The sequence below is a fragment of the Ambystoma mexicanum genome, chromosome 5p (assembly GCF_040938575.1).
Source record: "Ambystoma mexicanum isolate Mex_15411 chromosome 5p, UKY_AmexF1_1, whole genome shotgun sequence".
Classification (NCBI taxonomy): Eukaryota; Metazoa; Chordata; class Amphibia; order Caudata; family Ambystomatidae; genus Ambystoma; species Ambystoma mexicanum.
This window is the reverse complement of record NC_090930.1, coordinates 781,632,661-781,658,505: the sequence shown is the minus strand read 5'-3', so window position 1 is coordinate 781,658,505 and position 25,845 is coordinate 781,632,661.

Below are 25,845 nucleotides of genomic sequence, written 5' to 3'. Positions count from 1 at the left end.
TGCTGAGACATGTTAAAAAGATAAGGCCTCACTGCCAGGGCCTGTGCTGTCCTGGCTGATTTTGAGAAGAGAAAGGCAGAGCAAGGGTGCCCCATGGGCATTGTTCCTTTTCTGACTATACCCTTTTTTTAGGTTTAACCGATGTGCACTGTTTATACTTTTCAAGCAACTTAATAGGATATGCTCTTTTCTTGTGTTGTATTCAAGGTTTCATGATCAATCTTCTGAGAACAATGCTCCAGTCCCGCTCCCCACTCTGTCACTGGTGGGATCCCAGAGTAAATAACTTCCATTTCCGGCACTGCCTAAACACTGAGCAGTTATATCATACTTTCAAACAAGACCCACAATACAGACAATGGCCCTCATTACGACCCTGGCGGAAATCGAAAAACGATGGCGGAAATGCAATACCGCCATCGAATAGCGCTCGGTGCGATTACGACCCATCACCGTAAAGTACAATGCCATTAGCGACACCGTAGTGAACGCCAACGCTAACTGCACCAAGTACGCGCACGCGCGCCATGCCAAACCGTAATTACCACCATGGCGCAACGGTACGCAAATTCCGACCCTAGCGGACATGTACCTAACGCCATCAAGCATGGCGGAAAGTACCATTCCGCCATGGTGAGAAGTACGGCATCGCGAATCAACCGTAAACGGCCCTACTGAGTGCCTGTACACCACTCCCTGGCCACATTGCACAACTCCTCGTAGGTGCAATGAAGTCACACAATGCAACCAGTGAAATGTACAAGTCACCCATGCATGCCAATGAACAAATAAATACAGGGGCTCCAAGTGCCTTGTGAGTGGCCATCCATATCTGCCATGGCACCATTGCCGCACTGATGCAGCACAGGCATGTGAAGGCCCAAGTACAGCAACATGAGCAGAAAAATGAGACAAACAAAACCAGAATAGAAATTTAATGCACCACAAAACCACCAAGGGCCATACAGCCATTAGGCCATGAACTCCAAAATACATTCCAGTATTGTGGGCTGCATCCGCAAGAAATGACCAGCTTCTGCTTGTGTGACGCCCTGTTCCATCATGGTACACAGGGGCTACATTCACGTCCAAAAAGGCAACACGGAAGCGCCTAGAACTGCAGGGCCGTCCCATCAGGTAGGCACTAGTCCAGCAGAAAGGACGATATGTTGCTCCTAGCCACTAGCACTGCGTAAGGGCATGTGGCCCATTGGCGATCGTCCCATAAGATCGTAATGGTGCTCCACTGATTGACACGAAGCAGCAGGTGTCGGGAGTAAAAGCCATCTGCAGGAGTGGCGTACAGATGGCAGCGGCAAAAGGGGAGGAGATACCTGTCACCCAAATGAAATGAAAAAGAATAGTATGGCCATCAGAACTACATTTGTATAACTCACTCCAATGATCACACTAAATCTACAGCCATATGCATGCTAGCCCACTCAAAAGGATTATACCCACCCAGAAATCACTTGCGAATCACAACCATAAAAATCGAGGTGAAAACACCATTACAAACGAGTGTTTGTGTGCATGCGTCTGTGAAGACAGAATCCATTAGATGGGATTAGTAACGTGCATAGACACAAGTGCCTGAAGGCGCGTCGAGACAGGGAGGGTTCAACAAGGGCAGAAAGACGATGGTCCCACTATGGCAGCTCTGCATCACATAGCGCAGGGGAGGTGGATAGATTCCAAAAAGCCCTGTACATGGCAAACTCTCCATCAAATCATCTGTCCATGCATCCATACATCATTCCCTCATCCCGGTATGAAAACGCCTGATTATTTACTCACATCACATTTGAAACTTCCATTGAGTCTGTGCGTAATGCAGTCTGCAAAATCCACTGTTCTCCAGCCCGGAATTCTAGTGTTGTGAAGTAACATGTATTTGGGAACGTCCTGCCTTTTTGTCCACTACGCTATTGCGCATCCCATACTATCCATATCAATCATAGCATTCTCGCCATGGCCCCTGTCCCAAGGACATTAAACAATAGGACGTTATATTTGCAGTCAGACCTGTGGGCGTCTCCTTGCCGCTAGCTGAAAACCGAAAGCGCTGTCCTTCGAATTCCTCATTTGCAACATCACGTCGAAAAGGCATCTGTGACCGCTTCAAATCACAAAATCATCCATGTAGTGCGGCAGTGTGTGAAAATGGCAACTGGCTTCACTCACAAATGGGACGCCCCGCCCGTCGGTGAACCTCGGTACGGTGCTCGCCCAAAGGGGATTGCAGCTGGCACAGGTGGAATGAATCACCACAGGTGGAGGCTATACAGCCTGAAAACACATAAATTGCACACCCAACCCCCTCCCACAACCACACCCACTCCAAAATGCTACCGGCAGGACTAGCGATGTTGGCCCTGGGGGACCTGATAGCACTGCAAGTACTCCAACTTCAAGAAGAAGACGAACACCAACTACTACAACAACCGGCCGCACAGAGGAGACGCAGGAGGAGGAGGAGGGCAAGGCAGGGCCAGCAAGGCCCACCAGCACAGCCACTACCACCACGCAGGCAGCCCGCAATCCCACGCCTCCGAGCTCATCCGTTCAACCTCACTGATGAGCAGATCCACACCCTCTACCGTTTGGACCGGGACACCATAACCGCCATTGTGGACATGACACAGGCTGACCTTGTCTGCATGATAGATAGCCCAACCGCCATCCCACCCCTACTGAAGGTGGTGTCTGTACTCCACTTCCTGGCCACAGGCACCTACCAGCACACAGTCGGACAGTTGCATGGCATTTCACAGCCACTGTTCTCACGGACACTATTGCAAGTGCTCGATGCCCTCCTGAAGCACGCAGACGACTACATCTCTCTACCACGCTCGGAGCAGGAAATTACGAACACAAAAGTGGGATTCCATGCACTTGGCGGCATACCGGGTTGCATTGGTGCCATCGACTGCACCCATGTGGAATTGGTCGTCCCACATGCCATAAAGGCCCAGTATCGCAACCGAAAACAATTTCATTCTCTTAATGTACAAATGGTGTGTGACTCCAACAGGATCATTACACATTGTTGTGCCCGATTTCCTGGATCAACCCATGATTCTATGGTCTTGAGGAACTCTACAATACCACGCTACATGGAGCGACACGCAGGGAACAGATCCTGGCTACTCGGTGAGTCTCATATCATGCATGATAATGTGGGGTATGTGATGCGGCAATGACCTGGCAGGAAGGGGGGGGTGCGTACGTAGCAATGTCATTCCACAAACATCCTTTATTGTCCACATACAGGTGATGCCGGGTATCCACTGAAGAGATGGCTCCTTACACCACTCCGGAACCCACAGAACCAGCATGAGGAGGACTACAACCATGCCCACTCACGTACCCGTGTAGTCATAGAACAGGCATTCGGCCTACTGAAGACTCGTTTCCGCTGCCTCAGCAGGTCTGGCGGGGCACTCCTGTACCGCCATGAGAAGGTTGCAAAGATGGTCATGGCATGTGTCATGCTACACAACATGTGCGTACGTAGAAATGTGCCCATGCCCCCTGACGCAGAACTGCAAGCACCTGAAGATGGTCATGATGAGGGTGGGGATGTGGCAGCACCTCAAGGAGTCCGCGAGGCACAGGAGGGCCGTGAAATTCGTCAGATTCTCATAGATTCATGCTTCTAGCACTCACGCCTGGTGGCTGATACATGGACACGGGACTTGTGGCACTGTGTGTGTCTGGAACATGCACAATATGGACTGTACGCCTATAAAGGCCTCGTACACAAAGATCAATGTCCACACATCTCATTGGATGATTGTGAAATGTTTATAGCATATGTGAAATTATGTTACACACCCCATCGACCCGCCACCCAAGTAAGCCCAACACACCCCCTCCACCCTCCTACCTCCCCCCCGAACACCAGTGTCCGAAGATGCTCATTGTCAGTGGGCAGACGCTATTGCAAGCCCCCTCTCCGGGTATCAGGGGCACCCCTGCCTGTGGAGCGCAGGTTCCTCCCAGATCTACGTTGGGGGCTGCCCTGGACGGAACTTGCAACGGATGATGTCTCTGCCTGCTCACGTCCATGCATGTCCCTAAGGGTTTGTGAGAGCTCAGTGAGCACACAGCGCACAGCGGCAAGTTCAGCACATACGTCTTTGGACGTCGCATGCAGTTCCCCCCTCAGGCTCTCGGTGCTTCTCTCCATTTGTACTCTCAGGCTCTCGGTGCTTCTCTCCATTTCTGCCCTAAGCGTCTCAGTTGCTGTTTCTATGGCTGCCTTAGTACCCCCACATTCATCAGCATGGTCCTTGAGGAGCGTGGCCAGTTGCTGCTGTTGCACGATCACCTGGTCGAGGGACTGTTGCCTCTGCTGTGCCATGGCCATTTGCGGTGGTGTCACAGAGGGGCTGGTCACCTCATGTTGCCTTGCCACAGGGCTTGTGGGGGATGGCCAGTCGTCGTCTTGTGGGTGCCCCTGCGTGGTATCCTCATGGTGTACGGGATGAAACAAACAGGGGGATTGAGACAGGTCATGGATGGATCTTACTTCGACATCCCCGTCTTCTGTGTCGGAGCATGCTGCCATTAATGGAGTGTCACCTATGGTGCTGCTGCCACCAGAGGCAGTGCCTTCTGTGGCATCCATTGGGGGGACCTGTGGTGGTGCTGTTGTGGGCATGCTGGCTGCTGGGGTGCCTGTTGATGTTCCCTCCTGTGTGCTGCCACTTGATTTGTGCTGCTGCCGTGTCTTGATGCGTGCAGCTGAGGTGGAGGGTCTTTGGCCGTTGGTCTTGGCCCTCTTTGCAGGTGTGCTGGTAGGGGTGTCCTGGAGCTCGTCGTTTGAATCAGACCCTGTGGTGGAGTAAAGGAGGGCGAGCGTTATTCATGGGTCTGTTGAAATTGGAATGGCAATGTATCACATGCATTGGGGTGGTACCTGAGGGTGATTTGGGTCGGGGCCTTGGAGGTGGTTTCATTTTTGTGTGGATTGAGGATGCAGTTGTTTTGCAGCCTGCAGTTAGGGTGTGCCTGCTGCACGTGTAGAGGGTGTTTTTAGGGTTTTTAATTATTTATGTATTTAATGTGAGTTTTAAAGTGCGCTGTCAGGCCAATGTATGTGGACGTTCTCCTGGACATGTGTTACTGTTGCACTATGTGGACACATGGTACTTCACATGATTGGACATTGTGGATTTGGCATTGTATTAGTTGGCCCACCTACCGGATTCTTCGGATGTCTGCACTCCTTTCTCCATCCCTCCGACTCCCTCTATACTCTCCATTCCAATGGTGGAGGCACAGATTTCTTCCCAGGGGGTCAACTTGATGGGTGATTCCGATCCTCCCCCGGTAGCTGTGGCAATGTTGCGATTGGCGGATAGTATGCTCCGTACGCGTATTCGCAGGTCGTCCCATCGCTTTCTGCATTGCTGTGGGTTGCGGGGTGCGGTCCCCACCGCACTAACCCGCTGTGCCACCAGGGCCCATATGGCCTTCTTGTTCGCAAGTGCCGTCCTGGTCATTTGCGTGGAGAAGACGACGGCAGCATTCTCCTGGAGGGTCTCTGTAAGCACGGTGAGTTCCTCACGGGAGAAGTGGACCTGCCGCTTGCGGTCGCATGCTTTTTTCGCTACTTTTCCCATTTCTATTGCTTTCACTGGGGTGGATGACGGGTTGGGATGTGTCTCAGGGTAGTATTTTTAATGGTTGTGTGGGAATTCTGATTTTATAGGTGTACGGCGTGCTGTTTCCCGTTCCGGGCCCATGTTTTTACTTCCGTTTCCGTATATTTACGGTCACCGTACTTTCCGGTTGCCGCTCATTACGGTGACCGCTAAGATGGGTGGCGGAATTGCACCTAGGGCGCCGTACGACGGCGGTGAGGCGCGTTTTGGGGACATTTCCGCCATCGCGGACTTTGCACTTCCGCCATGGCGTAGTGCTCGTGCCCGATGGGTCGGAATTGGCCGCACTTTGCTCCGTCGTGCGATGGCGGAAACGCTATTTACGCTATGGCGGTCAGGTCAGTCACTTTCCGCCAGGGTCGTAATGAGGGCCAATGTATTCTGTTTGTAAACAAACATTGTTAATGGTTACGCCGACTTAGTACTCATCTGTTCATTGCATGAAATGTTGTGGCTGGGAAGGCTAGGCTTTCGCATAGGCAAAGAAACATACTATTTAGGTCAGAACCCCACTGTTAAGTGCATGAGAAGAAGTGAAGCTGATTCATACTTGCCATCCTAGCCTTGATATGTTCAGCTAGGCTTTTGTTGGACCAATTCAGTGAGGTGCAGTTTGATTCCCTAGGTGTAGCAAACAAGGCACCCTCATCTGGACATATATACTTTCACGTAGAGAGTCAACCTGAAACCAACACAAATTGGCAAAGCCAACAGCTTGGGCTTTTGAGTACTCATAGGATAGGAATTTGCCAGGCACTGCTGTAAGGGTACCACCTGGCAATAATATGGGAACATCTGGTAAATGGTGTGAGTACCTAGGCAGATGAAGTAATTATCTGGCAAATGACTGTGTAATACCTATACACAAGTCAAAACGGTTGACTTTCTGATTGTTAGTTTTAGGATGCCAGTGCAAGGAACAGAGGTGAGGATACCTATATTGCTTTTCAATCTACTGGCTGAATACACACATTGTTAAGAGATTTGTTTGTTACAACCGGAGCTCATTTACAGAGGCAATTAAGTCATTAAACACTAAAAAGAAGTCTGAGATATAGTGCAAGAAGGACCAATGCAGCACAACGTTTGATGTTACTTTGTGACAGAGCTAGCTCAATGAGTACTCAAAAGGGTGTTCAGCAGAGATGGGGCAGGTAGTTGATGGGAATGGATGGGTAAACAAATGTGTCCATAGAATGTGGTCCAATGCAATCTGGCTAATGCCTACTAGCCTAATTCAAAGCCTTACATCAAACCATTTTTTGATTTTACTACACCATTCCCTCCAGAATTACATTTTCTTTTACTACCAACCTTATTGTTTCACTTATACTTGTGTAGTTCATGCAGCAGAAAATATACTTTGAATCTAATTTGTAAGGGCCCTCAGTCTGATGGATGTAAGTCTCTGAATCAATCATAACCACTGGCATTGTGTTGGTCAGGCTTCCATACCATTGTTTAAAAATCATCTGTGGCCCCCCTCCCTCTAATGTGAGCAGCTCTGCCCAAACTGCTGGAACACCAGCCCTAAAAATGCTTGTGGTGGCTTGTCTTGTATTGAATGTAATTTGTCACCGTGCTCAGCCGTTTATGCATCTGCTTCAGAAATCTGTGCCCAAGGATCATCACCTTCTATGTATTGTTTGCTACAGTTAACCATCTTAATAAGCATGATGGGACCAACAGTTATATTCCCACACAAAAAAGACTTTAAATTACAGAAATCAACTTGATAGTTTTGAGAAAAAAAAAGTTGCCTTGCAAATGAAATGTAAGATGAAAAGTGCAGTTAAAAAAAGCAACACAGGATGTTGCTAGGTAGTTGCAGGCTGCCTGCTTGAGCATGTGTGCTACCTTACTTAGAGGTGTGACTGACACTCCATATCCCTGGTCATTTCTACTTTCATGGATGTGGGGCATAAATCATTGTCCAAGGCAAGCAAACAAATCCTGGCACAGCCCGTCAGAATGCTAATCGCTAAATCCCCTCTGCCTGCAACCCCTCTAGTTCCCCCTCCCGGGTCCGGTGGCAGTTAGCATCACTGACAAGGCATCCTTTCTAGAGAGACCTGGGGGTGGCCATGGGGGGGGGGGAGCTGACGCCCCTGACACCCTGCTGGAGCCGGGCCTGATTCATATCGTGGATCTTTGAAAGAAATTTAAAAGTATTAGTGCCAGTGACTACATTTCATCTGGTTTTGGCGAACAAAACATGGCAATTTCTTCAAAGGTATAAAAATACCTAAAGAATAAGAGGATTTGTCATATATTCATGTTTTATTTTGTTCTCCTTGCCAATCACATTGCACATCATTTTGTACGCTGCAGTAGAATATTTCAGGCAACGCTTTGACACGCTGCTGTTGTTGAGGCATACTTCAGTATAATGAGAATCATACTCGATAGAAGATATGGAGAGGTGGTTGGGGAGATAATTGTAGCAATTTCTCCTGAGAGGTCTGAATTTAAGAGTTTAGGATTTTAAGATGAATAGTGGTCATGGAAACCCCAATTTAACACATTTCTTTGATTGCAGTGTGTGTTTGTCTCATGCAGTGCACCATTTACTTGAAAACAGTCTGTTCCAGACCTCTCCACCTGTCTTGTTGATTTAACACCAAGGTGAGACTTTCGTGTCACATGCACTATGTTATCAAATAAGGAAGGCTGCTTTCTTAGTCTGACGGTCCTCTTCATATTAAAGGAGAACACACACTTTCTATCCAAATGTTGTTGCGGATAATTTCTAAATTGTACATCTCAGTTCCATTTTTATAATACTCTAATGCTTTATTGGCATGATTTATGTTAAGTGTTGTCAAAGCTTTTACAGATGAATAAATATGCCAATAATTCTACCTTTGTGTTTCTGATTATCTGAATGTTTGGGATGCTGATGTGTATTCTGCTGCTTTTGCTGCCACCGCTCAGTGCTCTAAAAGCAGGATACAGTCAGTCTTAAAGGTTTTTAAGTTGGTCATTCTGTTGGAGACTTCACAGTAAAAGCGGTTCCTAGCTTGTCCCCATATATTTTGGGCATTATATGAGGACAATTTTATTTTCAGTGGTCAGATTGTTTTCAGATTTAGGGCCTCATCACAAGTCTGGCTGTAAACTGGCGCAATTACGGCTGGGTGCTAACAGTGTTACCACCAGGTCGTGCAGCGGAATCAGTGCTGCACCACAACCTGGCATGAATGTATCGGTGGAAAATGAGTAACTGCTGGAGCGGGGAACACCTCAACGGCCATTTTGAAAAACACAATCCATTAAAGGATAGTTCCGGGACTTTTCTTTTATTGTCCCTACGGTTCAGCCATGTGTTTTTAAGCATAACTCGGTAGATCGTAGAAAACTTTCCTATGGACCTTACCCGACTTTTCGTCCATTAACGCACTCGAAATCAGCCGCCATTTTCTGATAATCCTATCATTTCCCCCCATCCACTTCCTGCTCCACTTCCTGCAGCAATCCGGTCCTGGAAAGCAGCAAAAATGTCCCAGTAGAGGACAAGAGGCAAGGGGGCTGAACATGGCCTGTGAAAACCCATATCTAGCGAGGCGGAGCAGGTGCTCCTCACAGATGAGGTAATTGCCCACTGTGAGGAACTCTATGGAAGTTGCCAGCGGAAGACCACTGGGTTGCACTGGATATCCATCGGGAACTCCATCTTTCAGAAGGTCACAGCAGTCTCAATTGTACCCCGTGATGAAGAGGAATGCCGCAAGCGGTGGAACAACCTGAGGGTCCCTGGAAACAGGAGGAGGCACTGTTGAGCCACTGGTCCTCACCACTTGGGAGGAGAAATGCAGCACGGGCTGGACCTTGAGAGTATAGAGGGAGTCAGCAGTGAAGAGGCGGGTGCCAGAAGCCAAGAGGCAGGAGGTGAGTGGACCCCCCCCAAAAAAATGCATGCACAAATTACAGCCAAGCATAAACTGCCCCAGTGGACAAGGGCACAAGTGAGCAGTTCCAGAATCTGGGAACATCATCCACTCTCCACAGCAGCCATGGGGCAGGGCACTAAGGATGCCGGTAAGATAGCTCAGCGGGTTGAGTGCTTGCTGCTGCGATCTATGTGCGATCTGCAGGTTGCATTTTCGAATACCGGCAAGGCCAACTCAGCCTCTCATCCTTCCGAGGTCGATTAATGAGTACCAACTTTGGTTGTGATAATAAATGTATGTAAATATGTTCTCAGTAAAGCACTTTGGCTTAAGGCTCTGTATGAATAACAAATCATTATCATTATCATTACCCCTGAGCATCACAGCAGCGACATGGGCAGGCAAATGAACCACCAATCCCATGCGCACCACACCCCTACTGGCGCACCCTGTGCCAGTGGAATTGAGGTGCATTAGTGACCACAACACTGTGCAGCAGTCACACAAGCATGGTGTGGGCCCAGTAGGCCTGTCCCATGACGGCATGGCAGCCAACCCGCAAGGAAGTACACGTCCCACACACGGACATAAGCCCAGCCTGCCAATCACTGTGTACCACAGTTACAGCCCTGCTGGCTGCACAACAGTTCCCATAGAGCCATGACAGTGCAATATAACCCCCCCCCCAACACCATGTGAGTGACACCTGGGGAGGGGATATGGGGCCATGAATTACCACAAACACAAACATGCATGTCAGACATAAGCTGCTCCAGCATGTATACCCTGCCCTACCAAAACAAAGGATAATGACCAACAGGCCATGGGTCACACACCCATCGCTATCAGCAACCACATGATGCTGGGCCCACATGTATCCTCCCATGACCAACCATGGCCATTTGCCCATATGTGTGGGGTCACACTCTTTACCATAGCAATTGTGCCTTGCATGCCATGACACATGGGTGACCCATACCTGACAACATTTCCTATGTCCCCTAAAAGCACTCACGCATCGCCAGAGTCTTCAGAGGAGGAGGAGGTTGCAATCCCATCAGGGAGTTCCGCATCTAGTCCCTCATGGTCTGCCACCACCGCAACCCCGCAAAGGCTGATACAGGCCACACCAAGGTGGATGTCCATGTGCGTAACGCTGCAGCAGAGCAGGGCCACGGCAACGCCCATGCCACTGGCCACCAGGAGCAGTGCTGTGCAAACTGAACCCACACCCGCAGGCACAGACAATGAGGCCACACTTGCTGGCAGGGTGACTGAGGAGCCACAGAGGGACACCAGCCCGGTGTCACCACCTACCGAAGGGCCCCACTCCCCAGAGAGCCCTCCAGGCCACCAGTGTCAACACACCCCAGAGAGGCCTCCACGCTGCCAGCACCAATGTCCTCCAGGGAGCCCTCCACGCTGCCAGTGCCCACACTCCCCAGAGAGCCCTCAACGCCGCCAGTGCACACAGACACCAGAGCCGGATGTTGACACTTCATCATATGGCTCCCTGCATTCATCACCCACACAATGAAGTCCAAAACGCAGCATGCTGTTGTGGAGGCTTGAGGACATGGAGCACAGACAGCCGGAGATGGAGGAGATTGGCTATGGTTGTGAAGGATGAGTGGCCATGCTGGAGGTTGGTGATGGGATGGGGGATTGTGTGGGTGGAGTTTGTGGTCAGAGTCGGAGGGGGTATTATGTGATGGGGAGGTGGTGTTGGGAGGGCGAGGGTGGATTGTGTGATGGGGAGGTGTTGGTGGGAAGAGGCAGGGGGATTGTGTGATGGGGAGTTGGTGGTGGGAAGGGGGGTTAGTTGGGGCACTTCATGACCATCAAACTTCATAAAGGTGAAGTCATGGGCAAAGTCAGCTGAGCAGTTCTGCAGTTCGGAAGAGTTTGGCGGGCACAAGTCCCAGTTTGACTGAACCAGCGTGCGGGGATTCCAACGCAGGGACGGCTGGGCGGTGAGAAATCTTTTATTTTTATTATGGGAGATCAGACTGCACATAACAAATACAATTTGAGGAGCGGATCAAAATGCGGTCCAGTGACACTGACCAGAGAACTGGACGCATCAGCAGCTCTAGTGTTTGCAGAGGAATTAATCTCAGCTGGCCTCCCATCTACGGAAATGCCCATGGACATATTAACCGCAATCAATGTGGCAATGGAGCTACCATTGCCTGCTTGCCCAAACCAGGCTTACACCTGTGAAATAGATCAGGCCTGTCTATTACTAATCCCGAAGAAAGAACGCAGGAGTCAGAGGCAGGGTCGGGTTGGGGCAGAAGGTGGCTTCAAATTCAATAGCATTGTATTTTATTTTCGCTGCACAAAATGAACACAGCTAGTAAGTCCAATCTCCACTTTTCATCTACATCTAGAGTGATGTTTGTTTAGAATCAGGGAGCCTTGGGTTTATCTCAACAGCTAGCGTTAGATAGGGATAAGGATGCTTTGGTGCAACAAGGGTCATCTGAAGAGGGGACAGAGACGGAAGTGGAGGATTTCTATTCAAACACGCCCCCAATATTTTCAGAAGCCCCGGACACTGATTTGCACTTGTCCATCACCTCAATGTATCAATTTGGGCGTAAGCACAACACTGTAGGTTAAAAACGATGATTGAGAAATTGGCCCATTCAGTAAATGTCCAGTTTGATCCTATTCTGTTAGAGCCGAATCAGATGTTGAATGCCCTATTGTCTTTATATGAGAATTTATACAGTAATTGCCAACTAAATGCGGCCACATTTGATTTAATATGGGGCAAGGTAAAAGTAATGAATGTGAGTAACATGGTCAAGAGTTATGGGGCAAGCAATAAGAACGAATTAGGGGGAGACAAAGTTACTTGTCATTCTGAAGAATTGTGAAATCAAAAGAGTGCTAACAATACTAAAACCCCTGATGTAATTTTATTGGAGCCATCTGCAGAAGCAGCAAGGCCTCTCGTCATGGCTCCCCCTTTACCCACCAAACGGATTGAAAAGGAGAAAACTAAACAGCTGAAAAAAATCAAAGACTAAAAAACAGTTGAAGGACTCTAATGCTACTTCAAAATCCTTTTTTAAAAATTTTAGCTTGCCTACAAGAAACAAACAAAGGGCTAAGGGAGGGGTGGGAAGAGAAAAACCCTTGCCGCAGTTGGTAAGTAAATGGTAGTGTTACCCATGGTAATAAGGATTGTAATGGGGTGAGAGAACAAATAATAATAAGTAAGGACACAGCTGTCCAAACTATAGTTTTGGCTGAGACTTCATTACCCATTAGGCCAAGTCAACTCCAGCACTGCCACCTACCTTCCTGGTTATCCGGCCCATGAAGCGTGTGTCAATTGAGGCTTTCGCCGCCACTTTCTACCCCCCCGGCTGACTCACACCCTGACACAGCCCTTTCCATGCTCCACTCTGCTATAGCTGATACTCTCGATAATCTTGCCCCTGTCATGAGGATCCGCTTGAAGCCCAAGTTCAAGTGCAACTATTGGTATGACTCCGACCTCGCCACCCTTAAATGCAAGTGCAGGGTGGCTGAGAGGAAATGCTGTGCTTCCGGTACATCCTCAGGAGAGCCCACATCCAAGCCTGCATCTCTGCGGCATCTAGCAACTCGGCTGAACTATTTAAACTCTGCAAGGAGCTGGCCAATCCTTCTGCAGTCTCTACCTCTTCTGTCCCCTCCCAGGCCCTTTGCACAGCCCTGGCCTCTCATTTCATCTCTAAAACTCAGGACATCCTGTCCTCGTTCACCTCCTCTACCCCTGCCCTTACTACTCCCTGCTCTTCCTCTGGCCATTCTTCGGCCACCTCTCCTCCCTCCTTCTCTGCCTTTCCCCTGTTCTCCTCAGACAACGTTTCTAGACAAGTCTGATCTATGAAAGTCTCATCAAAACAGGTTCACCCTGTTCCTCCAAAGCCATCAAGGACGACATTGACATGAACAGCCTCTCTGTCTCTCTAAAACTTCAGGGGAATCATCTCCGGTTCCGGAAGCACCTCAAGACCTTCCTCTTTGCTTTTGCTTTCTCTCCTCCTCTCCTCTGCTGATCTCCTGGCTGAATTTGATATTGCAATTGTCACATGGCTACCCTCTGATCTTGGGCCTAGGTCCCCTCCCTGCCAATTGCACACCTGCACTGCCACCCTGGCAACCCTTGCACTCAGGGACTGTTTCTGTATCCCTACAGTCCCTACCAGCACTTGAAACCTGATGTCTGCACTTACCCTTGCGCTTGCCACCAGCTGGCTGCACTCTTATTTATTGTCTTATTTAATTTACTGTTTTCCTATGTACTGCACTGCCCCCTCCCCTTTCCCCCTGAACTTTTCCCCTTCCCCCCTCCCCTAGACTTGCACAATCTCAATGCCACCTGACCTAGTAGGATTGTTGTCTCTGTCTTCCCTATGTTCCCCTCCCTTGCCTTGTCGCGCCTTGAAACACTTGTGTATAAAATGTAAATGCCATATCATATCATATCATTACAAGTTGATAGGATGTCTCCCATTTTGACTACAGGGGGGCCAGAGAAGGGTTTGGGGGACAAATGGAATCGGCTGAATACCAAGTGGTGGGATTTAGTAAAACAAGAATTTATCTGACAGAGGAGATATCCCAGCAGGAAAAAGTAAAACAACTTGATTTAATTGGGGCAAGAAGTGCTAGCAATGTAGTATTTGTGCGGGACAGTTACAGGATCAGTCAGGAGACTTTACCATTGGATCACATGAGGGCTATGAGAGGGCCGGAGTGTTAGGGTTCGATGGAAGATCCTCTTTTAACTCACCCCCATACCATAAGTGGCAAGAAGTTAGGGGAAAAAGATAGAATGAGTGTAGAAATAACTATGAGAGGAGGATGAAACTCACAATTGAATGTACCTCTTATGAGACAAGAAATGTGGTATTGAATAGGAGGGGGATTCTCAGGGTGCTATCCGAAATTCCATGTTTAAGGGCAATCAGCTCGATTGATATAGAGTTGAGTTCCTGATTCGAAGGAGAACTGATCTAGTATGCATTACAATGTTATCTGATATTGTGGTAGCGCTCATCTTGAGTGAGTCATCCTCATTGCACCATTTCGGATTTGGTGTCTTGCCCGAGGTACCTCATGGGCAGGGCAGTTGAACTTGAAAGGAGCATCCACACAATCGTGTAAAGAGTAGAGTTTGGAAGACTTTGAGGAGGACAGAAAATAAGGGACATTACATGGCCCAGGAAAAAAGTAGGGTTGGGTTGTGCCAAAATACAAATTACTTTTGCCATTCAAGGCACGGATAAAGCCCTGAACAAACTGGTAATATTATCCTGGAATAGCTCTGGTCATGTTGAACTTTACACCAATCCAAGGCTAGGCGTGCTCTTGCAGCAATTCCCCATTATTTTCATCAAGGAATCTTGCTTAATGGAGGCCCCAGTAGTGGATGGTGTTCTTGGCTGCTGAAAAGGGGATCAAGGGTCGACCATTTGATGGTCTAATTACACCGGTAAAAAATGGACTGGCGTTCAACATGAAATTGTTACCTTTAAGTCTAAGAATATGTTGTCCACCAAACTATCACTCACCTCTAATGAGTTCACAAGGAGGATTATATTGCTGAACATTTATTGGCATAACCTTGTGTGTAAACTGGATAATTTTATTTCCAACTGGTCATCCAAATGGACACGTGGCCTAATAGTAGTGGGTGGGGATTTTCATTAATTTTGTTTTTAAATGGATGCATAACAGGCAATTTACTGAGTCAAATAACTTGAGAAAGGGGCAACAAGAGATCAATTTTAGATTATTTCTTTGTTGATGAGATTCTTTTTCGTAGGTGCTCCCATGTGTAGGACCTGCTGTGCGAATGGAGCGATTACAGTATGATTGTAGCAGAATTTGAACTCACCTTAAATAATAAAAACGGCCAGCTTTTGCCCTCCAGTATGTTGAATCAAGGTGGGAACAGGATTATATGAAACCAACATAAAGTTTCATTGACAAATAGAAGGGTGGCTTGGATGATGGCATCCACTTCCATGGACTGGACAGCGGACTGGTTTAACCTGAACCACATTGATTCCCTTTTGGGGAGTTATTAGGGAAAGGTGATTTGAACTCTAAATCAGGTCCACTTAAACATCTCTATCAATTTAACTGCAGGGTGAGAGAGAGGAAAAGAGCACTGAGAAACAACATTAAAGATCTTAAGCTTACATTTCAGGAGGACCCCTTTATCCTTGTGAATAAAACAAAGCATGGCAAACAAATGTATCCTAATTGGACCAGGCTACATAAGCAACAGTTACTCCAAAATGATGCAGAGTTAATGATGAATGCCTTATGTAATACTGATACCACATAATTTTGGCTGCTGATAAATAATATGGGGAGAAATCAAATCAAATGAACTTAACCCAATTGGGGAAGAACAATGGGTCACTTATTATACTGAACAATTTGGCCAGGAATCGGTTGTGGACTGCCCCGTTTTTGAAAAGGAGGATAGTGGGGTGCGGGGAGTGTTGTAATCGCACAATTAAATTTGACGAGGCGCTGCCCATTATTAAGGCTATTAGTAATTCTAGAGTCCCTGGGCCTAATATGTTGGCCAACATTCTATTTAAGGATGACCCAGTAATATGGGCCTCTAATTTGACCATTTATTTTCAACAGATTGTTAAATCACAGTCTTTGCCTGTAAACTGGCAAACAGCCTCTGTGATCGCCATTTTCAAGAGAGGTGACCGGAATGACCCCCTGAATTACAGACTCATCTCTATTTTGGATGCGGACAGCAAGGATCTAGCGCCCTTGCTGTTAAAACACGTTGAGGCCTAGTCGCTACAGGTGGGCCTCATCCAAAAGTGGCAGACAGATTTTCATAAGAATTATAGTACTAATCTGAACGGACTCCTGTTGAAGTATGTTCAGACGCTGGCTTTAACTGACAAACGCACTGCTATGTACATTGCAAGAATATATCTAATTGCAGCGTTTGACATGGTTAATAGGAAGAGGCACTGGCAGAAGCTCGTGAGTTGGAAGGTCCTGGGGGGTCTCTTGAAATTGGTTATCGCTCTACATGATAATTCGAACATAAGGGTTAGATTGAACATGAAGGGTTATGCATCTACCATTAATGCAGTAGCCCCACTCAACACACAAACTAAACGCTCAGATAAACGATCCTGCTTCTGGTTCATTGAGGGACTTGTTGCACTCAGGAGATCCAAACGTGCCCATGAACATACCCATAGAAAACATCCCACTCAAGAAACCAAAATAGCCCACCAGGAAGCCAACAGAATCTACAAAAAAGCCATCATTACCCATCAGTACCCATGAAGCTAATGCCTTTAATGCTCGAATCAGCAATGCTGCATCTGACTCAAAAGAACTATTGTCAATCTTAAAAGAATTGGAAAATCCAACACCAATCATCAACTGTACCAATATCAGTAAAGAGTGGTGTACCACTATCCAAGATGCGCTTGCTGCCAAGATTGACCTCCTACAAAATAAAATTCTATCTAAAAAACAACTTCTAATAGAGAAACATGCCACAAATAATCACCTACCTACCCCCAATGAAAGCACACAACCAACTTGCCAATTCACCTCAGTCTCACAGAACTAGTGTTTAATACTATATCCAAGCTTAAAGCATCCAATTGTAAGGGAGACTGCGTCCCGGCAAAAGTAGTCAAATCATGTGCCTACACACTGACACCCATCATAACCAAATTCATAAACACCTCCTTCGACAAAAACATGGTGCCAGCTAGTATTAAGGAAGCTTGGGTTACCCCGCTGCAAAAAAAACCCCAACCAACCTTGACCCCACTGTGCCCACTAATAATAGGCCTATAACAAGGGTCTCGTTTTTACTATAAATTCTCGACAAAATAGCTTACAACCAAGTCCAAGCACACCTAGAACAGAACCAACTCCTGGGCAATAGACAATCAGGCTTCCATCCCAACCACAGTACAAAAACATCCCTCCCGGATCTCAAAATCCAAATGGATAGTTTTAGAGATTTAGGAAAGCTCTGCATCCTACGCTTATTGGACTCATCGGCAGCATTCGACCGGGTGGACCACAACAAACTCTGCGCCACCATAGCTAAAGATTTCAACTTTTCCAATGACGCCACCACGTGGATCAAATCCTTCCTGGCGGAACGCACATCTAGAGTGTCCATAGGCAAAGAAGCTGCAGACCCCATACCAGTCCCTATAGGTGTCCCTCAAGGATCCTGTCTATCACCTACTCTCTATAATGATTATACAAAGCTCCTTTTCTCAGCGCTTGATGATATGCATGTCATCTTCACTAACTTTGCAGATGACACCCAGATCCATATCCCCCTATCAGGGAACTACACCCAAGACACTTTGACCATAAACAACATTTACTCCATAATCCAAAACTGGATGGCTTTAAATAGCCTATGCCTCAATGATGAAAAGACAGAGATTCTCATTGCGGGTTCCCAATTCAAAATAAATGCACTTCATCCAGATGATACCGCCATCATCATAGATGGCACCACCATCCCAGTACTCAAACATGTAAAAACACTAGGAGTCTACTTGGATTCCAACCTCTCACTGACCAAACATATCTGCGCACTCTCATCTTCCACATCCTACACCTCTAAACTTATCGCTCTCAGCCTCCAATTCTTGACACCCACCAACTGCATCGCTCTAGCCAGGGCCCTAATCCTTTCAAGACTTGATTATTGTAATGTACTACTTCTAGGCACCTCCTCCTCTAACCTCAATAAATTGCAGCTGATACAAAATAAAGCCCTAAGGACTGCCCTTGGCATAAGAAAGTCCGATCATATATACAAAACCAGAAAAGAGTACTACTGGCTACCCTTCAAAGCCAGAATCATTTTCAAAACGTTGTACATCACCTTCAAATACCTCCATGAAAATGCTCCCATCTACCGAAAACAGGTTATTTCCAAAAATGAAGCAGGTGAATCTCTATTAGGGTCAAAAGGTAAGGGGGATGCTCACACGAATTAGTACACAATTAGATAAGATATAATTGACTCAAATCAGTGAAAGGGAGAATAGGCTCAGTCAGGCATTGAATTATATAGTCATATTTTATAGTATCAAAAATTGCAATAGAATAACAGTAATTCACACAATAACATCATAAAATGTATATAAACATGGAAAATTCTAAAAGCAGACTTTCAGTGCACTGCTAAAATTGTGCCATCTTCGTATCTAAGGCAGTGCACAATGATCATTGTTGTAGGGGTCTTTGCTTTGAATTGTAGTGATTTGTTGTTACTTTCAGAATCTGTTCCCTATATTGAGCAGCAATGTTGGCTTACCCCAGTTCCAATCGACATTGTTGGAAGCTGTACTCTGTACTTCTAATGTCCCCGCTGATGTATACTTTAGAATATGCTTGGACTAAGCTGCATAGCCATAGACAGTTGAACAGTTTTGCTCAGAGTGTCACAGAGAGATTTAGCCTTGAAAATTAGGTGCTATGGCATAGCCTCTTCATAAGATGTTTCAGGGGTTTAGCAGGGTTTCCAGAGGTCCCGCTGGATCTTTTCATAGATTTGTACTATGTTGATCCTCTGTTGCATGGCTTGTCCTTTTGGTAACAGTAGAACCAAGGTGTCCACATGGGAGGATAGCACAGCGGCAGCGTGCGCGTCTTGGAAGCAAGACGACACAAAGCAACAACAGGTTCGATCCCGGGTCCGCGCTTAGAAACCTCTGAGTGTTTAAGCGCGTTATAAATACGTGACAAAGAAAAAACACAATTACACAACTAAGAAAAACTAATAATTCCTGTAACAGCGCCTTGATGCCTGCGGGCTGTGTGAGCGCTTTATAAATGTAAAATAAATTAAATTAAAAAATGGAGCAGGCAGCTAATCTTTGTATTTCCCACCAATATCCCTGGCTGTTATATCTTCAGCCAATTCATGAATATGTTCATGAGAAATGAGCTAAGAGAACACCCCTGCCTCTTCACCTTGTTTTTGCTTGAAATAGGGTCATTGCAGGGAATCAACAGACTACTCGAAGCCCAAAGTTTATGATTGAAAAGGTTTTTGCAAAGTGATTGGGGTAGACTGCAATATATGGGATTCAAGGAAAAACAGTGACAGATGCAACTTTCTAAAATAAGATAGTCCATCGGTCTATCCCTTTCTTCCCCTTGGCTCCACAAGTAGATGGTTAACTAAAATCACTCACAGTCTCTGGGGTTTTACGTGCCCAGACAATTCTTTCTTGGTTTCGAACATTGGTCACTATTCTGTTGCGCTTGTCAGATGTCACTCTTCTTGGGAACAAGTTCTACCAGCAGATGGGTTTGTGAGGCCCATGGATCATGGGCTGCATAACCATGCATTATTGATGTTTATCTAGACTGCCCTGAGCCCAGAAATTAAAAGTTTCAGGCTTTCTTGTACGGTTGGCAGACTCTGCTACTGTCTGTGGCAGCAGTGTGACTGTTGGTGTCTCCAACATTTGAGTGCCACCAACCTTGGGCACTTCCTCCTTCTCCAGACAATGCATCCCCCCTCTTCTCTATTTCATTAACATTTCCACCTCTTTTCCTCCTTGATGCCTTACAACACTCAGTCCCTCTTACCCTCCACTCTTAACCCTATGCTCTTCTATCTGGTTATGTTTCTTTCCTCTTGTCTTGTCTTTCACATCTTTCCTCACTTCCAAATAACTACCCCTCTCTACCACCCTAGTAGGATGCTTTCCTCCTCCTTCTACGTGCTCTTTTTCACCTCTAACATCTTTCTCTCCACCACCTGTGGCTTAACCAATTCCCTTTCCTATCACGCTCCTCTATGTTACTTTGATACTCCTACTTCTTCTTCTGCACCACCATCCCATCATCTTTCATCCCTCCAACTCCTTTTCAACCTCCTATGCTCTCTTAATCTACTTTCTCTGATTCTCCTCCTGGGTATCTTTGGCCTTCTCCTCCTGATCTACCATGTCCTGACCGCACCCAACATCCTCCATTCTCACTCTCATTTTATTTTCTCCCCTTATAATTCTCATTCTGCTCCAACTATTGATGTTTTCCAGGTGCCTGCTCTAACTCTATTTCTCTGTCTCTCTATCTCATTCACTCTCTCATACTGTCCTTTCCCTTATGCCTCACTCTGCTCTGCCACTTCTTCTCTCCTCTTGTTCGCCTGTCTCTTCCTTGCTTTGATCTGCCACTTACTCTCTGCACAAATGTGACACCTCTCTCACAATGCACTTCTATAGTCGAAGTCCACACCGTCCCTGGGTCACTCCTGACCTTTTTATACTCCTACAGGCCCACCTATGGGTCCCATAATTGATGAAGTATGCTCACCTGTTCCCACCAGCCTCCTGAGCATGGGGATCGGCTCCTTAAATTTGAATTCAGGACTTTTTCTGAGTTTCATTACTTCCCACAGATACATTAAATCCTATGGACTGAGCTCTCATTAGAGCTATTCCCCATCTTGGATGTCTGTCTCTTGCTGGTCTTACTGTGAGCTGGTCTTGCTCCATGTGCTCCTGTGGTACGGCCACATTGAAATTGTTTGTTGTTGTTCTTGACGTCCATGAGCTTTGAGAATCCTGATTTAGATGAGCGTAGCACCTGCTGGCGGATTTCTTTGTCTGTCAAACCAAAGAAGAATATCAGTGCTTCTGTGTTTGCGATACTCTGAATTTGTTGTTCTATGATAAGGTTCTGCAAAAGCAGTTCTCTAGCCAAAGTCTCCTTCATCAGCAGGTGTCTATTGTTTTTCAGTGACCACTGGCAGCAGCAGTCATAGGGGAATGCACAGTATCAGGAAGGTTTGAACATGATTATCAATACCCCTTTGGGAAAGGTGAAAATGCTACCCCATCCTGAAAAATGGGTGGTATGCAACAGTGGATGTTCTTACCATGTTGTTCCTTTTGTGTCCACCGATTTGGCTATGGCTTGAGACTTTCTCATGGGGTACAATGGGGATGTTCTTAAAGGAGACAATTGTTTGGCTCTTCTTCTCCATGGTATGTCTCCATCTGTGGGTCAGATGTCTCCTTATGGTGACAAGGGATCCTACCCTTACTGAGCCCTTTTGCATCTCAATTCTGCCTCATCGGCTCTGTCAGGCAAAGTTTGTATGCAGTGTCCCCTGGGACCACTACATACAACTAGGACTACAGGTGTAAGCAAAAACAACCTTTGATATAAGTCTGTACCACACAGTTTCTCGTAGCGAGCTGAACAGCCAGGCTTATATCAAGAGGTAATGTGAGCTTGTAAGGGTGTTACACAGAGGTCTATAATTACAAGTATTCAGATAGACACTTAAACTCAAGGTTTCTTGGTAAAACACTTCTTAATTTATTTACACAGTCAGTTAGAAAACATTCACTAAAAGGAGGCTATCAATATCACACAGAAATATACTACAATACTTCACACTAACCGGTTCTGAAACATTTACACGACTTTGAAGGAGGAGCAAAATGGCATTCAGAGCAGTTGAAGTAGGAGCAAAAAGGCATAAGTTAACAAAACGAATATTACGGTTACTCTAAAACAGTGCAAATAGTTTGAGTTCACCAGAGGAGTTGATTCAATGCAATAGGTAGGCCAAAGTCAATGGTCTAGTGTCTTGTATAGGTACAAATGGTTCTGGTATTTAAACAGAAAGTCTTTGCCACAATTCTCGGAAGTAGTTCACAGAAGAAAGGTTCATATGTCAGGTTACAAGCTGATTAGGCCTCCAAGTTGCCAAAGTTCCACAATCTTTCGCAGGGAGAGGTAAATTCTCTCGGTCAGGTTTTCACAGTACCTTAGGTTGAAGAAAAGGATGCAGCTGAAGACTTCTGTTCCTGGCAGTTCCTGCAGATCTCGCTGTTCCTGAGCCTCAGTCATAAGGACAAGAGGGAGGACCTCGGGGGACACCTGCGCTGCACAGGGACTGGTCACAAAGCTGGCAAACTGCCAATTCTTCGATTCCGGTAGCTGACTTATAGCGCACAAGCTGGTGTCCTTCTCCCTGGTTATTTGGTTTCCTGCAGCATTCTGAAGAAAATACAAGCAGCTCCGAGAATGGTGTCCAGGTGGCTTACGAGTTCATTGGTCCTACTTACTCAAAGGAAGAAGTGGTCCTTGAAGGGCTTCTCTGTCGAAGGGCACTTGGCGATTCAGACCTGCAGCATGGCTCCAACGGGCAAACCAATGGTCCAGTAGTTGCAGCAGCCGTCCTCTTCCAGCTCGTCTTCGGTTCTTTCGTTCCAGTGGTCGACTGCCTTTCAGTCCAAGAGACTCGCCTTTTAAACAGTTTTCTCCCATTCATTCCAGCCTAGCTGCCACTCACCCAGCAGGGTGGCTATCCTTGCCCTTGCTGGACAGTCATCCAGCCAATCACACCAGAGTGCATTTCGGTCTCCTAGGAGACTAAGCACAGGGAGTTTCGGGCACCTCCCTTACTTCCTGCCCACCCCAGACACTCGGGCACCGGAGGCGGTCTTCAGTCCTGAAGTCCACCAAAGGCGTAGAAACAAAGGGACCAAACCTGGTTTGGCAGGCAGAGACAAACTCTAGGAGGACCTTTCCAAAAAGAAATGGCAAAAAAAGAAGACCATGACCCGTTTAAATAAAGGAGGCTCAGACGCCATCTTGAAAAACATGGCTCCCGCGATTTAACGCTACTGGTGTTCGCGGTCGGGAAAAATCATGTTACTTTGTTGTAAAACCACTGCCACCAGCCATTTGGAGAGGAAAGGGTAGCGTTTGACTGCCACATGAGTTTCTAGACATAGGGGATATTAGGTAACCCCTTCAGCACTCTATTGTAAGATAGGGTGTGCTGGTCTAGGAATTTAAAAAGACTAGTAAGTCAATTTAACTTTACTTTCTCTGGGAAACAGTAGTTTATCCCAGAGAAGGTATTTAAACCTTGGGACAGCCTAAAAGGCTTCCCTGTGTCACTGCACTGACACAAATAAAAAGAAGATGCCTATGGAGTTGTCTAAAACTCCATAACCAAAAGAAATAAACACAGAAAACAAACAGAATTAAAAAGTTCAAAGTCCCAAAGTCCAGCAAAGAGATGGGGGTCTCTAAGATAGAGGGAATTAGCACATTTATGAGAATTCTCCCTAACATGCCACTGTGTCTGGGATCCCTACCCCCCTTAGTGTGCTGTATTGTCCAATCCTGGGGTTTACTATGGTCTGACTGGCAGGTGCTGTTCCTTGGGTGGTGATGGAATGGATAGTCTCAGGGATTCTCTGTTTATCTCCTCCATAGACTGCATCATTGCACGGGTGGTAGCACATGACCACATGGTCTTCTGAGTACTATCATTCAGTCTATATAACATCAGATGTTGTTACAACAGTTTGCACCAGTATTGTATTTTTTCCCCCTCGATTCTTATTGGGAGAACATTCTTTTCATTTTCTCATACAATTATCCCTATACATTTCCATGGCGGTATGGAACAATCCTAGTGTGTCTTATTAAGTCAAATGCATTTTGGAAGTCAACGAAACATGCACAGATTTGCCATTTTTATATTTTATGGATATATACATTTCACATAAATGATTGATTGTCCTATAGTTGGAAAGGAATACAATTGAACATTTCTGGAAGATTTCTATTTTTAATGTGTATGATGCAACATTCTTCTTCTTATGATGGCACATAAGTTCCACAGATTTCCGCGTGCACAAACTTCTTTATAGGACAGGTAGGTTCAATTTTAGTTCTTGCTCAAGAAAGAGTTATCTCTCCTTCTGAGCTTTTTGAGGGGTATAACTGAGGAACTTTGGTGTCAACCACCTGCTCATCAATGTGTCTTTTAGCTTTTGAAACACATTGTTCATATACAATGTGAGACAGAAACAATGTTTCAAAAATGAAAAACAAATGGAGAAAACATTTTAGCTATCATATAAATCTTATTGTGATTGAAAAGTTGTGAATGTCATTAAAGCCACAATTCACCAGTCTTCCTGATTTATATTACATTTCCAAGTAAAAAACATTGCACGCTCATTTCCGCATTTTCTTATATATCTGTTACTATCAATGTCCCAAGCCATTGCTGCATATCTCTATAATATGGTCAAATACAATTTAAAAGCACTTGGAGTGTGCTCCATCCAGTTTGTCATAATAATAAGCTGAGCTAATGTAAAAGCGCTCATCTGATATATTTTATAAATATTTTCTGCAAATTCTTTTGCATAATTTAACAGATATTAGTGAGATCTTCTACATCTATTGTACACACTTTCATTCTCTACTTTGTCTCAGAGATCGCAATGCCAACAAATCCATGTTCATATTCAGTTTGTCTAGGATCTATTTGCATTTGATAAAATATGGCAATATGTTTTTGGTAAAAACATTTACACAAAAATAATTGAATTAGTTAATTTCAAACACTCAAAATGTGCACTAATCTGCAAAAAACATATTAATTGTATTGTATTGTATTGTAAAAATGCCTGAATTTTATCTAATGAGCCAATCCCACAGCTCATCAATAAATCAAACAAACACACAAGTAGCCCTTGCTCGATACCTATTTACAGGGTTTCAGTCTTAAACATTAAAGGCAATTGCAGGCTGCCACATAATTGGCCAATTGTGGATTTTGCAAAACCGTTGAGATGTTATGACACCCTTCTTGAATATATCAATATCATTTGAAGTGTATTTGATTTAAATAGTTAGGAGAAGCAAAACATAATGAATAATTCATCAGTGTTAATGAATGATTGTTGGTTGAAGGGGTACATATTTTGTGGATTCAAATGGAGATTGAGTAAATGGTAAAATATTTTAATGATTGAGGCCCAAATACATATTTTTATATTGGGAAAGGTGGAAGGTTGGGGGGATATCATGATTTTGAGGATTTATGCTGTCAAACAAACACGTCAAATCAACCTTGAGGATAAGCAAGCAAATAATCTTGGATTGTCTCATCAATATATAAACAGGATTTTTAACTGAGTCATACGTTTCATAAGTATCTTTGCCTATCAAATATATCTGCAGCATATCCCATTGATTCGACTCTTTCGAAAAGGCATCCTCACTTTAATGACCCCTTTGAAGTTTTGCCATACTCTTAGTTTACCAAAATATATCTTACATCAAGACAAACTGGTATATTCTGCAACTGGTTCTTGAATTTTAATCAAATCACCTTCTAAATACGTTCATTTATGAAATGAAAGACAATGACATGAAAAATTGTATTAGGCAAACATTGG